The sequence below is a fragment of the Erinaceus europaeus genome, chromosome 11, assembly GCF_950295315.1.
Source record: "Erinaceus europaeus chromosome 11, mEriEur2.1, whole genome shotgun sequence".
Taxonomy (NCBI): Eukaryota; Metazoa; Chordata; class Mammalia; order Eulipotyphla; family Erinaceidae; genus Erinaceus; species Erinaceus europaeus.
The window spans coordinates 98,918,474-98,934,887 of NC_080172.1; the positions used below are offsets into that span (position 1 = coordinate 98,918,474).

At 41.2% G+C, this 16,414-nt stretch overlaps 1 long non-coding RNA gene across 2 annotated transcripts in view; it reads right to left on the reverse strand.

Annotated features, from left to right (window-relative positions):
- Window positions 1–16,414, reverse strand: part of LOC132541432 (uncharacterized) — a 223,150-nt gene that overhangs the window by 205,545 nt on the left and 1,191 nt on the right. The window contains exons 2-3 of one of the 2 annotated variants that reach the window (XR_009552635.1): window positions 12,644–12,779; window positions 9,086–9,135 (exon numbers count right to left, since the gene is read on the reverse strand). This is a non-coding gene — a long non-coding RNA (uncharacterized LOC132541432). Of the gene's footprint in view, window positions 1–9,085; window positions 9,136–12,643; window positions 12,780–16,414 lie in introns of those variants that run through there. The other variant, XR_009552634.1, reaches the window with a different exon arrangement.

Here is a 16,414-nt window from a genome sequence, read left to right on the forward strand (position 1 = left end):
ATTGCATTCAGAAGGAGAAACATTAGTTTCAAACATCTCTCCGGGAGTATAAGAATAGGTGCAGTTTTTCCACGTAGCCCCCTGCACAAAGGAGAAAGGGGAAATGTCCGAGCGACCCCCGCCCGAGGTGCAGAACAGCCACACTTGCCAAGGGTTGACTGGGGCACCCTGCGTGGGGTTGCCAAAGGAGTAGTTATATCCTCCAAAAGAGCTGTTGCTAAAGGTCAGGAACCTGCAAGGTGGAGTTACACACCCGATGAGGGCAGACCTGCGGGACAGTGGCAGAAGTCATTGTGACTGCCCAGGGGCGCCCGGAGCTATTGGAGAAATGTCCCAGGGTCTATTCAAAAGCATCACTCAGGGTCCCACAGAGTCTGCTGAGTCCCCGGGGGCTTGAAAGCAGACAGTCCCTTGGAGTAGAAAGTCCGTGGTATTGAAGTATCCTGTGGCCGGGTCGAAAGGCACTGTAGGAAGTCTCGTGGAGGCATTTGTGGACAGGAAGGCTGGCAGGATTTTGGACTCATTGGTCACTGGTAGGGGGAATGGCCACGCACGGGCCAGACTCCACAGGGTTCGCGTTTGTGCCCTGGCCGCCGTCATCACCATCATCATGATGAGCAGGGCATGCAGGGGAGTCATCTTTATGCATCACAGCACGGGTCAGCCTTTCCGGGATCCACATAGGCGTCTGCTGATTCTGTGGAAAAACACAGACAGAGCCTCGCACCCATCTGACAGCTGAGTCCGGGCCGGCCCAGTGGCTGGTTAAAGGATCTTTCCACATGACCATTTCTTTAGGGCCAGAGTCGGCGGTGGAGTGCCGATCTGCTGCTGACTTCCCGTGCTCATCTAGGGATAGAAAATTAAGAGTAAAGAGAGCAATATGCAGCTTCTCTTTGGGGGAGCGAAACGTCTCCCCTATACCCCCTTTTGTTTATATAAGCAATTTTTTAAGGTGAGATGAGCACATTCAATGACTCCTTGTCCTCTATCTTTCTGAAAACTTCTCCAAGGTGCTCCCATTGCGGGACGGTAAGAAGTCCCTCTTCCAGGAACCATGGAGCGACCTCTTCTACCGTGGACATGAAAGTCCTAATGGTCCCCGTCTTAACGGGGGTCCCATTACTCTTCAGTAATTTCTTAATAGTTCCCTTGACTGAAAGCCTCCCATGGCGACTCCCTGCTTCAAAGCAGCTTAACCTGTGATCACAATCCTGCACTTCTCGCAGCTCCCTAGTCTGTTTGACTAGCTTTCGGTTTACTCACGGACCGTTTTGAGATTCCTGGGTTTTGGCACCACTTGTCGCTGTCGGCCTGCAACAACGACATGGACACCAGAGTCTTCTTCCTCAATTCCCTTTATTTCCTTCTTATGGCCACCTTAAGTACCTTTCACTGTTACATGGTCAGCCAATGGGCACTAAGCAAGCATACAGCATTCATAGATCATGCAGCCTTCTACCAATCATAAATCAGTTCACGTGTACAGCACGCAGTCTGTGAAGTTGGATTGTCCAACTTCCGCAAAGTTGTTTACCACTTTACTGGTTTAGCCACCATGTGGCCGGCGCCATCTTTAGGGCGTGATGTGCAGTGTCATTATGGCTCCCAACATGATACATGTATAAAAGAATGCAATCTTAGGGTTACTTTATCATTGAAATTTAGATATGCTGTATTAAAAAATAAAAGAGTCTTGAGAGATTGTTGAGACCTGAGAGAATTTTATTTCATGTTGAAAACCTGCCAAATGATTTTTATAAAGACATTTACTTGAGATTTTCTCTTAAGAAAGATACCATTCATACCAGTGAGCATTTTGTAAAGCAGGGAATAGTGCATACACCTAGTCATAGTAAGGTTCTGAGTCCTTGATGAAATTACAGAAGATTCCAAATAGATGGTGGTATCAAATAGACAGGGAGAAGAGTGACAGAGAACTATGCTTAGGAAGTAGATACTAGAACTTGCTAACAGTTTTCTTAAAAGAGCTATGAATAGGGAGGAATAAAGTCTGATTTCAAAGATAGTGATTTTGAGAAGCTAGGTGAATGTCTATTCTATTTACCAAGTTATAGAAGAGGAAGAACCAGTTTGGGGATGACATGATAGATTTTAAGTGTCTTACATCATGAAAAGTCAAGTTCATATTTACAGTTGTTAGCTACTTGCAAGAGTCTTGACCTTAACATTTCTGTACATGTATGTCACACTTGAAACAAACAATGGTTGAAAATTTTCAAATTAGATAGAGATAGAGATAGAGGCCAAAGGATGTGTTATTGGGACACTGTTAGTAACAGGTAAGATAAAATAGAAACTAGAATACCTTATTTTAAATTAAATAGTGGAAGAGCATAAGTTACCAAGGGCAGTTTATTGATACTGAATGTCAGATGAAATCAAATGTTTCTTCTTTTTTTATTTTTTATTTAAGAAAGGATTAATTAACAAAACCATAGGGTAGGAGGGGTTCAACTCTACACAATTCCCACCACCCAATCTCCATATCCCACCCCCTCCCCTGATAGCTTTCCCATTCTCTATCCGCCTGGGAGCATGGACCCAGGGTCATTGTGGGTTGCAGAAGGTAGACAGTCTGGCTTCTGTAATTGCTTCCCCGCTGAACATGGGCGTTGACTGGTCCTGGTCAGTCCATACTCCCAGTCTGCCTCTCTCTTTCCCTAGTAGGGTGGGTCTCTGAGGAAGCGGAGCTCCAGGACACATTGGTGGGGTCTTCAGTCCAGGGAAGCCTGACCGGCATCCTGATGACATCTGGAACCTGGTGACTGAAAAGAGAGTTAACATATGAAGCCGAACAAACTGTTGAGCAATCATGGACCCAAAGCTTGGAATAGTGGAGAGGAAGGGTACTCACTGCAAACTCTAGTGTACTTCTGCTTTCAGGTATATATTTTGCAGTAGATTATGGATATGTGTGAACATACGCTCTCTCTCACAGAAACTGGTGTAGATCTAGGTTTTGGGACTTTGTTAGAAAGTGAACCACCTGAGATGGAATTAGAGTGTACTATGAAAGGAAAAGTCTCACCCGAGTAATGAAGCTGAAGGGTTGTCATTCCACACATGAAGTCTCTGGACACAGTCGGAGGTGAAGCATGTTGAGGTGGCAATCGTTGCGTTGATTAGGTTGTGATCGGCAGATGCAATATTATTTGATATGGATTGGGAGAGCCATACGGGAAAGTGGGCCCTACCCAAGGGTTCCAGGACTGAGGGAAGTAGGGACTCTATAGTGGAGATGTGAGGTTCCTGCTGTTTTAGGGTTCCAAAAGACAATCGATAGTTAATGTTATCATCAAATTATTTGGTAATTGGGTTAACTTTGAAAAGTCCTTTTGTTAGGGTTTGCTGTACAGTACTCAGTATCTTGTATATAGCTGTGCTACTGGTTGCTTCTGATCTACTTGGTCTAGGCTTTTGAGAGAGTCTGCACATCAATTACACAGCCTATATATTAAAAAGATTCAGTTTGTGTTTTGAAAAACCTCAAGACATACAATTAATTTTCCCCTTCTCATATTAATTAACTAGTGATTTATATGACTACATTTTACTAGGAGTGTACATAAACACCATTCCCACCACCAAAAGACTGTGACCCATCCCTCCCGCCCACTCCCACCCCCCACTGGCCCAGGAAGCTACATGACATGCAAATGTTTCTTCTTCTTGTCTCATGAAAATGTTTCATTTCATCACTATTAGGAATTATGTTCTGTTACATAGAAAACTAAGTAATAAACTAAACTGAGCATTTTGATTCTTTATGTAATAAGAAGGTGAGAGAGAGAGGAGAGAGAGAAAGAGATAGAGACAGAGACAGAGAGAGAGAGAGAGAGAGAGAGAGGAAGGGAGAGGGTTCCCATGATATTATTAAGATTTTCTCTGTCACTATTAGAATGAGATTTTTGAAGCATGGATTGGTCAAAGCAAAGGACTCTGGGGAAGGAGGGAGGAGGGAGAGGATGAGAACTTTGAGGTCCTGGTACATAGTGAAATTACACTTTTGTGTCAATGACTTCACTGTAAATCATTAACTCCCTCAATAAAATGAAAAAAAAAAGAATGTGACATTTTGTTTTTGATTCATAAGTGCAAAATGGCTGTGCTGCTATTGACCATTTACTTGTTTTTCGTTTTTTGTGTTATCTTTATTTATTTATTGAGTAGAGACAGCCAGAAATCGACAAGGAAGAGGTAGAGAGGTAGACAGAGAGACACCTGCAGTCTTGTTTCACCACTTGCAAAGCTTTCCCCCTGCAGGTGGGAACTCGGGGCTTGAACCTAGGTCCTTAAATATTGTAACATGTGTGCTCAACCAGGTGTGCCACCAACTGGCCCCCATTTACTTGTTTTTCTAAAGGAAACTATCCTCCCATGGTTTGAGGAAAACAGAGGTGCCCATGGAACATACCATATAAATTTATCAGCCAAGTATTGTTATACTTGGATGAACACCTCTAAGATTAACTGGAAAATGGTGGAAATTAGCAGGTTCAACTAGATTCTCTCTTTCTCAGGGATTTGAATAGGTAAATTTGGAGAAAGTTAATTAATTGATAACCAAAGGTGAAATGGACATAAAAAACTGAATTATATTAGTAGTGGATGACTAAAGTAGGATCCAGGAATAGGATGGGTAAAGAGTTGACCAGATTTTCAGTGTAACCCTAGTGACTTAGAGATCTTTTGGTTCCATGAAGACCAATAGTACTGTATGCTTTCCTCTTTCTTTTCTTTTTAAATATTTTACATATTTATTTTGTGTTAGGAGAGAGAGAGAGAGAGAGAGAGAGAGAGAGAGAGAGAGAGAGAGATGGAGAATAACTCTCCTCAGCGCTACTCAGCTCTGGCTTAGGGTGGTGCTGAGGATTTAATCTGGAACCTCAGAACCTCAGACATGAGAATAATTTATTTGGGGTCAGCAGAGACAATATTACACGGTAGGGGATCAAGAAGAGAAACATCAAAAAATGCAAGCAAAATCCCAGAGGTTCCAGTAGTGGGAGATTTTAAAAGAGAATGGGGAAGGTTCCCAACTTAAGTTATGCACATTTTAATAACAATTTATTAAAATTTTTAATATTCTTTATCAGAATCTGTGGTTAACACATTGTTGCACTGTATTTTAGTATGAATTTTCTGCTCAAAAGCCCAGAAAGTTCTCATGTAATCTTCTAAAAGTATGTTTGCTTTACCTTTCACATTCAGATTTAAAACTCATTTGGGAATAATATTTGACTTGATTTGATTTGATTATCATCACTGGGGCATCATTGCTCTGGGGTGATCTTTTCCAGTGAGAAGGAGACAGAGAGGGCATGGCAACATAGCAAATCTTCCCCCCAGGGTTGCAGGCGATGAGCCTAAACTTGGCACCCAGTAAAGCTAGTTTGTAGGCCCTGGAATTGAATCTTTTAGTATGAATCAAAAAATAATAATTTTTTTTCCTGTATGGTTAATACAGTTAACTCAAACCATTTATGGAACAAATCATCCTTTCTCCACTTTAGTTCAGTCCCTGTCATTAACCAGGTTCCTATGTATTTATGAATCTGTCTTTAGACTCTCTTTGATTGAACTTAGTCTTTCATTAAAAACATATTCTCTGGGTTTTTTTGTTTGTTTGTTTTGTTTTGTTTTTTGTATACCAGAACACTACTCAGCTCTGTTTGCATAACCATCATGCTATCTAACCCTACCCCCAAAAGTATTCTTTTTAATGATTAGTTTACAGTACTTCCCCCATAGGAAACCTTCCAGTTTTCTTACTGCTCATCGTCTGCTCAATTCTTTGCTTCTTTGTTCCCAAAGGCACCCTTTTTGGCTCAGTCTCTCAAAATGGAGATGGCCTCTTAAGTTTGTTGTCAAGTGGTGCGCAGCTAAATTTAGTCAGTAGAGGGCACCCGAGAGACACAGCAAAAGTGGAAATTTGCTTACAAGTTCTGGAGCGTGTGTGATCTCGGAGCTCCTGCTGCAAGCGCGTTTGTTGCATTCAATGGTACCAACAGTACCCACCAACCTGTACCTTCACCACTGTCCTGCCTTTAGGATTTTTCTGTCCTGTGACTCTTGTGAGACAAAGATCTTTCACGATTTTCTTCAGCACCCCGGAGATGAAATTATCAGCAATTCCCACCATAACATCACCATAGACACTATAGGCCATTCGGTGAGCCACTGTCATAATCAAGGTCTGCACCTTTTCCTCTGATGGGACAACTTCGTGTGTGTTCTATTTTACTTGAAAGAATCATCAATCAACTGTAGTATCTAGCTTTTATTTTCTTTCAGTTAGCCCCATGCAACTATAATCTTTTGTTACTACAAATCATTCCAAATATTAAGCTTTCTTAAATAAAATTACAGTATAGTTTCTCATGAGTATGTCTGGGCATATTTCACATCTAAATATCTTTTTTTTTTTTTTTTTAACCAGAGCACTGCTCAGCTCTGGCTTATGGTGGTGCAGGGGATTGAACCTGTAACTTTGGAGCCTCAGACATGAGAGTCTGTTTGCATAACCATTATGCCATCTACACCTGCCCCACATCTAAATATCTTATGGTGGGAGTCTGGCGGTAGTGTAGCTGGTTAAGTGCAGGTGGCACAAAGCACAAGGACCAGCATAAGGATATGGTTCGAGTCCCTGCCTCCTCACCTGCCGGAGAGTCACTTCATAGGCGGTGAAGCAGGTCTGCAGGTGTCTATCTTTCTCTCCCTCTCTGTCTTCCCCTCCTCTCTCCATTTCTCTCTGTCCTATCCAACAACAACAATAATAACTACAACAATGAAAAAACAAGGGCAACGAAAAAGAATAAATAAGTAAATATTAAAAATCTTATGGTGTGATATACTAGCTCTATCATTTTTTCACACTAAAGATTTCCTACCCCACCCCTGAGATTTTAATACACATTAATGTCATAAATGGCATTTTAAAATTAATATTTCTTTGTAAAATGATTACGTTTTTATTTCATGAGACAGAGAAGTTAGACGATTGCTTCAGTGCTGCAGAACTGGAGGTCTCACACATGCACAGAATTATGCTCTACCTGTTATATGACAGCTGTTAAGTGTCAGTGAAGACAATCCCGAGATGGAGGGGACCATGTGGCAGCAAAGAAAGGACAAGCTAAGATGGAAACTTCCCACATAATATACAAATCACCTCATGTGAGCAGCTAAAGTGCCTGTTGAACGTCATCAAAGGCAAATCAACAAATCACAGGCAACCCAGTCTGCATATATTTGAATAAATCATTCACTGGAAGCAGAAAAAAAAAACCAGAAAAACTGGAGAGACTCCTGCGCAGTAACTCTCTTTACTGTCTTCAATAAAAGAAGCCAGGATACTTGGGGAAAGAAAATTGGTTCTAGGTCTGGGCAGAAAAAAAAGAAACCAAAAACAAAATGAAACTGTCTTGTGGAAACAGGAAGGGGACATTCAGAAAGAGAGGCCTGTCAAAGAAACTTGGAGTGTCCAAAGGTAGAAGAACAATTGAGAAATAAAAGTGTAATGACAGAGTCAGATTAGGGCAGCTAGAAAAAAAAAGTCATGGGTCCGATCTGATATATGTAAATAATTCCTTTTGTTGTAAAATGCTATTTAGAAATCCCGATCTTGCAGTTAGATCGCTCATAGCTGTCAAAGTGTCATTGTTTCTCGGATTTCTCAGTGGACAGAGCTAGGAATACATGTTTCTGCTTGTATTCTAATCCAGGCATATGTTGTACTTATTTTTCTGTATGTGTTCTTACATCAGTCCTTATAGCTCCAATACATGACTATAGAATTTCTGCAAGCCTTCTTCCTTTTCCTTATTTGTAAGAGAGCTAGATATCATTAGCATAGTATATCTCCCATCTAATTAGTAAATATTAATTAATCAAAATTTGCTAACCCAAAGCCTATCACTAACACATTTCTTTAGTAGCTTATGGTGTTTTACAATTTTTTATCTTTTATCTTAGGGTATATAGCTAACATACTTTTCACAGTTATTTAAGTTACTTCTTTTTTTTTTTTTTTAAATATTTTTTTGGATAGAGACATCCAGAAATCGAGAGGCAGGAGGGAAATAGAGAGGGAGAGAGACAGAGAGACACCTGCAACACTGCTTTAACATTCATGAAGCTCTACCCCTACAGTTGGGGACTGAGGGCTTGAACCTGGGTCCTCAATGTAACATGTGTGCTCAACCAGGTGCACCACTACCTGGTCCCTGTTATTTCTTTTCTTCTTGATATCCTCCACTTAGGATGCTCCTGTTATTTACTGGCACACAGTTTCATTTATTATTGTTGTTACTATATTTCAGATGGCTCCTAGAATGCTCTTTTATTCCAACATGGATGGGAACTGGGAGGAATCATGTTGAGGAAGAAATACCAGATTATCTCACTCACAGATGGGATCTAAGAAATAAAGCAAAGAACAATGCAGGGTGTATCTTCAGTGGACTGTAGTCCTTGCAAATGATTTGGGGACTCCGATGGGGGAGGTGAGGGTTACAAAGGCAAGGTTAAGGCCCTACGTCCCTGTGGTGGAGTATGTTGTTAGTTTAGTTGAGGGTGAAATATACTGATACAGATCTTGGGGAAATATGGAAATGTATCCTTGTGACAACAAAAATTCTGTAATCAATGTTTCCTCAATAGAGTGATGCTGGAGTTGAAAAAGTACAAATGAGCAAAATTAACTAATCTTACAAAAAAAAAAAAGTATGGAGGACTGGTAGCGACACACCTAGTAGGGAGTACATGCTACATTGCTCAGGAACCTGGCTTCAACCTCCTCTCAGCACCTCTCAAGGGGAAAGTTTCATGAATGATGGAGCAGTGCTGCAGGTGTCTCTCTGTTTCTCCCCCTATGTTTTTTGCTACTTCACCCTCCGTCAAAACACAGGTGAAGACAAAAGATGGCAGTATGATTATCTATAGCAGTGGATTTGTGGTGCAGGTAGCAGGTCCCAGTCATAACCCTAATGGCAAAAAAAAAAAAAAAAAAAGAGAGAGAGATAAGAGAAGAAGGGTCTTATCAAATTATTGGGATTCGTTTCTTTAACTTTGGAGACTTCTAAATTTCACTCATATCTTCAATTCATTCTTCATATATGTTATGGACATAATTTAGAGAGAAGCAAAAGAAGAAAAAATATCAAAGTGATAAAAAAAAATAGAAAAGTGAGATGGTTATGCAAACATATTCTCATGCCTGAGGCTCCAAAGACCCAGGTTCAAGCCCCCCCCCCACCCCCCCCACACACACCACCATAAGCCAGAGGTGAGTAGTGGTCTGGTTAAAAAAAAAGAGGAAGAAAGAAAGAAAGAAAGAAAGAGAGAAAGAAGAAAGAAAGAGAAAGAAAGAAAGAAAGGAAGAAAGAAAGAAGGAAAGGAAGGAAGAAAGAAAGAAAGAAAGAAAGAAAGAAAGAAAGAAAGACAAGAAACTATTAGATAAGGAAGCAAAATACGCCTAAGGACAATTAAATCTCTGGTGTCCTGGCAAGGAAGTTGAATTTCTTGTCTTTTTGACCACCCTTACAGTAAGGGATGCTTACTAATTTTATATTCAAGCCTTCACTAATAGCTACACATAAATCTCAATTTCCTAAAATCTCTATAGTCATTTCAGGATCATAAAGTCCATTATTTAAAACTTAGGTCAACCAGCAGGCCAGAAAATCACTTTCTAATACTTCCTAATCAGGTCCTTGGGAGTGAACGTTCCCTCTTTTCTTTTCTTTGTTTGTTTTTAAATATTTACTTCTTTCTTTTTGTTGCTCTTGTTTTTTTATTGTTGTAGTTATTACTCTTGTTGTTATTGATGTTGTATTTGTTAGATAGGACAGAGAGATATGGAGAGAGGAGAGGAAGACAGGGGGAGAGAACGATAGACACCTGCAGACCTGCTTCACTGCTTGTGAAGTGACTCCCCTGCAGTTGTAGAGCCGGGGGCTTGAACCAAGATTCCTATGCTGGCCCTTGCACTTTGATAAATATATTTCTATAATAAAATAGAACCATCAAAATTTTCATATGAGAAAGTCAGCATATATTTATATACATGTAGATCTTTTTACATAGTTCTAACTGGTGAAAGATGTATGTAGCATTTCAGTAACTCATACTGAATGTTAACACACACTGCCACATGAATAGCATTGGTTCATTCTGTGGTTCTTAAAGGGCATTGTCTTTTCCCATTGTCTATAACCTTTGGTTACTATAGCTACTTTTATTTTAAATAATCTTATTTGTGTCTATCTTAAACTATCATATATAACTTTATTCTTTTAAAAATATTGTATCTTGCTTTCTTAAACCCTAAGACAGCAGCAACCTTCCTCTTTCTCTATAAAGCCCATATTTCTCCCAGTCCTGAAACCTCTTAGGCGAAGCTCACTTTCCTGCATGCTTCTCCCTGTTCATACCAACTGATACTGCACACCTGCTGATCCTAACCCAATCAAGGCAACCAGTACCACCTCGGCATGTCTCACTTCAGACTGCACCCAAAGATGTTAGGTGTGGAATGTGAACCCATCAGCTTCATTACTCTGGTGAGACCTTTCCTAGCTCATAGGACTCCTTAAATTCATTTCAGGTGATGTACTTCTTAACAAAACCTAAAAACCTAGATGGAGACTAAGGGCCCATGAGACAGTGCTTATGTACTCATGTATCCACAAGTTGAGGGAAAATACATACCTTAAAGCAAAAGTGCACAATAGTTTTCAGAGAGTCAATAAATGAAACAAGCAAGTAGAAAGACCCCCAAAGACACCAGAAAGTTCCAAATGAAACAGTGTCTACTTAGACCTAGATACTCTCCTCACCTACCTTCTATTACACATCCCTCAATCACTCCAAAGCTAGCCTTGTCAAAGTATTGACTACAAAAGCTGAATAAGGGCAAGATACTGGCATACTTTAATGATGACCTTTTAGTCACTACCAGGCCACTCTATCACCTGGGGCCCTAGGCAGGGAGTCCTGGGGTTCCCACACAGACATGATGGGCCTAGACCTCTAACAGATCCCTCTCTCCACTGTCACTGGTCATCTCCATCAGGAACAACATAATGGACCCCTCTGTAGGACCTTATTTGACCTGGCCCTCAACATGAATCAACAATGGTAGGGAATGTTCCATTCTCTGAAGGGAGGTTGGATAGCATACTCTGCCTGTCACCAGAGGATGATGGGTCCTGAAATTAGTGCAGCCTAGAATGTTCCTGTCCATGACCATGGAATGTGAGCTCAGACCTACAGGGATGCAGAGGTTACATAGGATCCTGTGCTGATAATGAGCTCCAGATCAGATCGATGGGGTTTACAGTTAACAATATTTATATACTTTTCCCATATTTGGGAGCTACTCTCTTCCCTGATCCACCTTTCTAGTCCTTTTTTCAACCATGACACCATCCCCTCAGACAATAGCTTTGGTCACCTGCACATTAGATGTCAGGCACAGGTAAAAACTAGTTGGGTCATGAGACCCCTGGAATATACCTAAAATATATCTACTAGCTTTTTCCAAAACAGAGAACCCCCAAATCTCCATCCAGAATATCTTGCCTTTAGGTTCATGATTAGTCAACAATTTGCTCTGCTTTCTATATTAACTCTTTTTCAGCTACCAGGTTCCAGATGCTACCATAATGACAACCTGACTTCCCTGGGCAGACAGACCCACCATGTGTCCTGGAGCCCCACCTCCGCAGATCCCTGTCCTACTAGGGAAAGAGAGAGACTGACTGGGAATATGGATCGACCTGTCAACACCCATGTTCAATGGGGAAGCAATTACAGAAACCAGACCTTCCACCTTCTGCATCCCATAATGACTCTGGGTTCATGCTCCCAGAGGGTTAAAGAATAGGAAAGCTATCAGGGGAGGGAATGGAATATGGAGTTCTGGTGGTTGTAAATGTGTGGAATTGTACTCCTCTTATCCTACGGTCTTGTTAGTGTTTCCATTTTATAAATAAAAACTTAAAAAAATTTATATATTTATTCATTAATTTGATGGAGATCAGAGAAACTGAGATGAAAAGAGAAAAGAGGAGATAAAGAGTGACAGACAAAAAAAGACGTCTGAAGCACTGCTTCACCACTCATGAAATGTCCCCTCTATAGGAGGGGACTGAGGGTTTGAACCTGGGTCCTTGTGCATGATAACATGTGTGCTCAACTTAGTGCACCACCACCTGGCTCCCACTAAGTTTATTCTTATTTTATTTTATTTTTTATTGCCACCAGGATTATCACTGGGGTTCAGTTCCGGCAGTAAAAACCCACCACTCCTAATATCCACTTCTTCTTTTTTTTCTTTCTATTTGTATTATGTGCACTTAACCCAGTGTGCCACTTCCTGGCCCCCTTTTTCTTTCTATTTGTATTAGGATAGAGATAAATTGAGAGGAGAATGGGAAATAGGGAGAAAGAAAGAATCACCTGCAGACGGGCTTCACCAGTTGTGAATTGTCCTCTGAAGCTGGGGAGCAGGGGCATGAACCCGGGTCTTTATACAGGGTGTTGTGTGCGCTCAACTGGGTGTGCCACTGGCCAGCCCCATTAATTTTATCCTTAAGTGCAGTTACTGCCTTACCTCATTTCTTTCCAGGTTGGTGATTTCGTGTGTGTAGAGTCTGAGAGATTTCAGAATGAGGAAGTGACCACTGCAGTGCCTGACTTTTCCAGGATCTTTGGTTACAGACGTTGGAATGAGGAACTGACCATTATAGCTGTTAATGTTCCAAGCAAAACAAGATATAACTGAGTCACAACAGCAACATAACCCTTTTCCTCCTCCCAGAATTACACAGCCTGACTACAAAGCACTGCCCTGCTGGTTTTTGAAACATGGTACAGATAGGACCTTCTTACCAGCTAGCCACTCCCAGTTTTTCTTCAACAAACCTGCCTTGGGTCTCAGACAGGGGTGTCTCTCTGTTGTTCTCTGTCTTGACCCCCAGGACTTTTTTTTTCTATCAGAGTCTGTTTAAGTACTGAAGTTTAGCAAAGAGTCTGGTATAGAGAGACTAATTTTACTTTTAATTTCTATATTGGGGGATTAATGGCTTGCAGTTGACAGTAAAATATAATCATTTGTACATTCATAACATTTCCCAGTTTTTCACTTAACAATTCAACCCCCATTAGGGCCTCTTCTGCCATCATGTTTCAGGACCTAAACCTTCCTCCACACCACCCAGAGTCTTGCTTTGGTGAAAGGGACTCATTATCATTATTATTATTAATTATTATTTACTTATGATCGACAGGTCTGTTGGATGAGAAGGGTATAATTCCACATGATTTCCACCACCAGAGTGCTACATCCCATCTTCTCCATTGGAAGCTTTCCAATTCTTTATCCCTGTGGGAGTATGAACCCAGGATCATTATGGGATGCAGAAGGTGGAAGGCCTGGGTTGTGTGATTGCTTCACCACTGGACATGGGCATTGTCAGGTTGGTCCATACTTCCAGCATTTTTGTATCTTTCCGTAATAGGGCAGGGCTCTGGGGAAGTAGACTTCCAGGATACATTGGTGGGGTCATCTGCCCAGGGAAGTCAGGTTGGCATTTGCAACTTGATGGCTGAACAGCATTAATATATAAAGCAGGACAAATTGTTTAATAATCAGGACTAAAGATAATAATATAGCAGATGAGATTTTGGGGTCTCCATTTTGGATAAAGCTAGGAAGTGTATCTCCCCCCACATCATTTTCTCTATCTTATTAAATAAAATGGAAAAAAGAAAAGAGGAAAAGATGGCCACGAGGAGTAGTGCAGGCATAGAGCCCTAGTGATAACCCTAAAGGCAAAACCAACAAGCAAAAAAGAAAAGCAAAAACCCTTCTAAGGCTCAAAACATGAAGGGGATTTGACTTCAGGAATATTTTGCTACAGCTGCTGTTAAGGGATATTGTTGCTGCCTGTTGGCAAGGGGCTGGGGGCTATCTCTAGGAGCTCAGAGTGGTCTCTGCCTTCGTAAGAAGCAACAAAAAAGAGGGTCACAGTTTTCTTTTTGCAAGAGACTGAATTCTGCCAACAACTTGAGGGAGTCTGGGATTAGATTCTATCCCAGAGACATGAATTTGGAGCTGACCAGCTCCCTGAATCTTCAGAGCAGAGAACCCAATTAATCCATGCTGGTCTCCTGATCCACAAAAATTGTGGTAATGAATAAGAATCGTTTTTTTAAAATTTTTTTTATTTAAGAAAGGATTAATTAACAAAACCATAGGGTAGGAGGGGTACAACTCCACACAATTCCCACCACCCAATCTCCATATCCCACACCCTCTCCCGATAGCTTTCCCATTCTCTATCCCTCTGGGAGCATGGAACCAGGGTCATTGAGGGTTGCAGAAGGTAGAAGGTCTGGCTTCTGTAATTGCTTCCCCACTGAACATGGGCGTTGACTGGTCGGTCCATGCTCCCAGTCTGCCTCTCTCTTTCCCTAGTAGGGTGGGTCTCTGGGGAAGCTGAGCTCCAGGACATATTGGTGGGGTCTTCAATCCAGGGAAGCCTGGCTAGCATCTTGATGGCATCTGGAACCTGGTGATTGAAAAGAGAGTTAACATACAAAGCCAAACAAATTGTTGAGCAATCATGGACCCAAAGCTTGGACTAGTGGAGAGGAAGTGTTAGGGGGATACTCACTGCAAACTCCAGTGTACTTCTGCTTTCAGGTATATATTTTGCAGTAGTTTATGGATACGTGTGAACATATGCTCTCTCTCACAGAAACTGGTGTATATCTAGGTTTTGGGACTTTGTTAGAAAGTGAACCACCTGAGATGAAATTAGAGTGTACTATAAAAGGAAAGGTCTCACCCGAGTAATGAAGCTGAAGGGTTGTCATTCCACACTTGAAGTCTCGGGACAAAGTCTGAGGTGAAGCATGTTGAGGTGGCAATCATTGCGTTGGTTAGGTTGTGATCGGCAGATGCAATATTATTTCATATGGATTGGGAGAGGCATACGGGAAAGTGGGCCCTATCCAAGGGTTCCAGGACTGGGGGAAGTAGGGGCTCTATAGTGGAGATGTGAGGTTCCTGCTGTCTTAGGGTTCAAAAAGACAATCGATGGTTAATGTTATCATCACATTATTTGGTAATTGGGTGAACTTTGAAAAGTCCTTTTGTTAGGGTTTGCTGTACAGTACCCAGTATCTTGTATATAGCTGTGCTATTGGATGCTTCTAATCTACTTGGTCAAGGCTTTTGAGAGAGTCCACATATCAAATACACAGCCTATATATTGAAAAGATTCAGTTTGTGTTTTGAAACACTTTGAGACATACAATTGATTTTCCCCCTCTCATATTAATTAACTAGTGATTTATATGTCTACATTTTGCTAGGAGTGTACATAAACACCATTCCCACCACCAAAAGACTGTGACCCATCCCTCCCGCCCACTCCCACCCCCCACTGTCCCAGGAAGCTGCATGTCTACCCCTCACCACAGGGTTTTTACTTAGGTGCTCTACTTTCAATTTGGTCAGGTCCTGCTTTTAGTTTCCCTTTCAGATCTTCTTAGTCAACTTCTGTTGATGAGTGGGGGATCATCCCATACTCATCTTTATCTTTCTGACTTAGCTCACTTAACATAATTCCTTCTATCTCTGTCCAAGATGGGTCAGAGAAGGTGGGTTCATTGTTCTTGATAGCTGCATAGTATTCCATTGTGTATATATACCACAGCTTTCTCAGCCACTCATCTGGTGTTGGGCACCTGGGTTGCTTCCAGGTTTTAGCTATTATGAATTGTGCTGCTATGAACATAGGAGTACACACCTCTTTTTGGTTGGGTGTTATGGAGTCCTTGGGGTATAAGCCCAGGAGAGGAAATACTGGATCATATGGAAGGTCCATGTCTAGCCTTGTGAGAGTTTTCCAGACTGCTCTCCACAGAGGCTGTACCAATTTACATTCCCACCAGCAATGTAAAAGGGTTCCTCTGTCCCCACATCCTCTCCAGCATTTGTTGCTGCTGTCCTTTTTGATGTATGCCATTCTTACAGGAGTTTGGTGGTATGAATAAGAATCGTTTTAAGGCTTCTAAATTTGTTGCATTAGTTTATAAAGCAAGAAAACAAGTCTTATTCTTTTTTTTTTTCCTTGAGAATTTCAGTTTTGATTATTGCTGTTTTCTTATGTTTAAACTCCTAGTATTAAGGCCATGGTTATTTCTATAGCTTTATTGCTTCCCAATCTGATATCACTTCATGCCAACCAAATTAAAACATTTGACCATCCTTGATGATTCAATGCTTTCTCTTATTTCACTTCCTCCTTGCACTTTATATATAAATTAAAACATAAGTTTTATTCTAATGAGAGAGAGAGAGGAACAGAAAGAT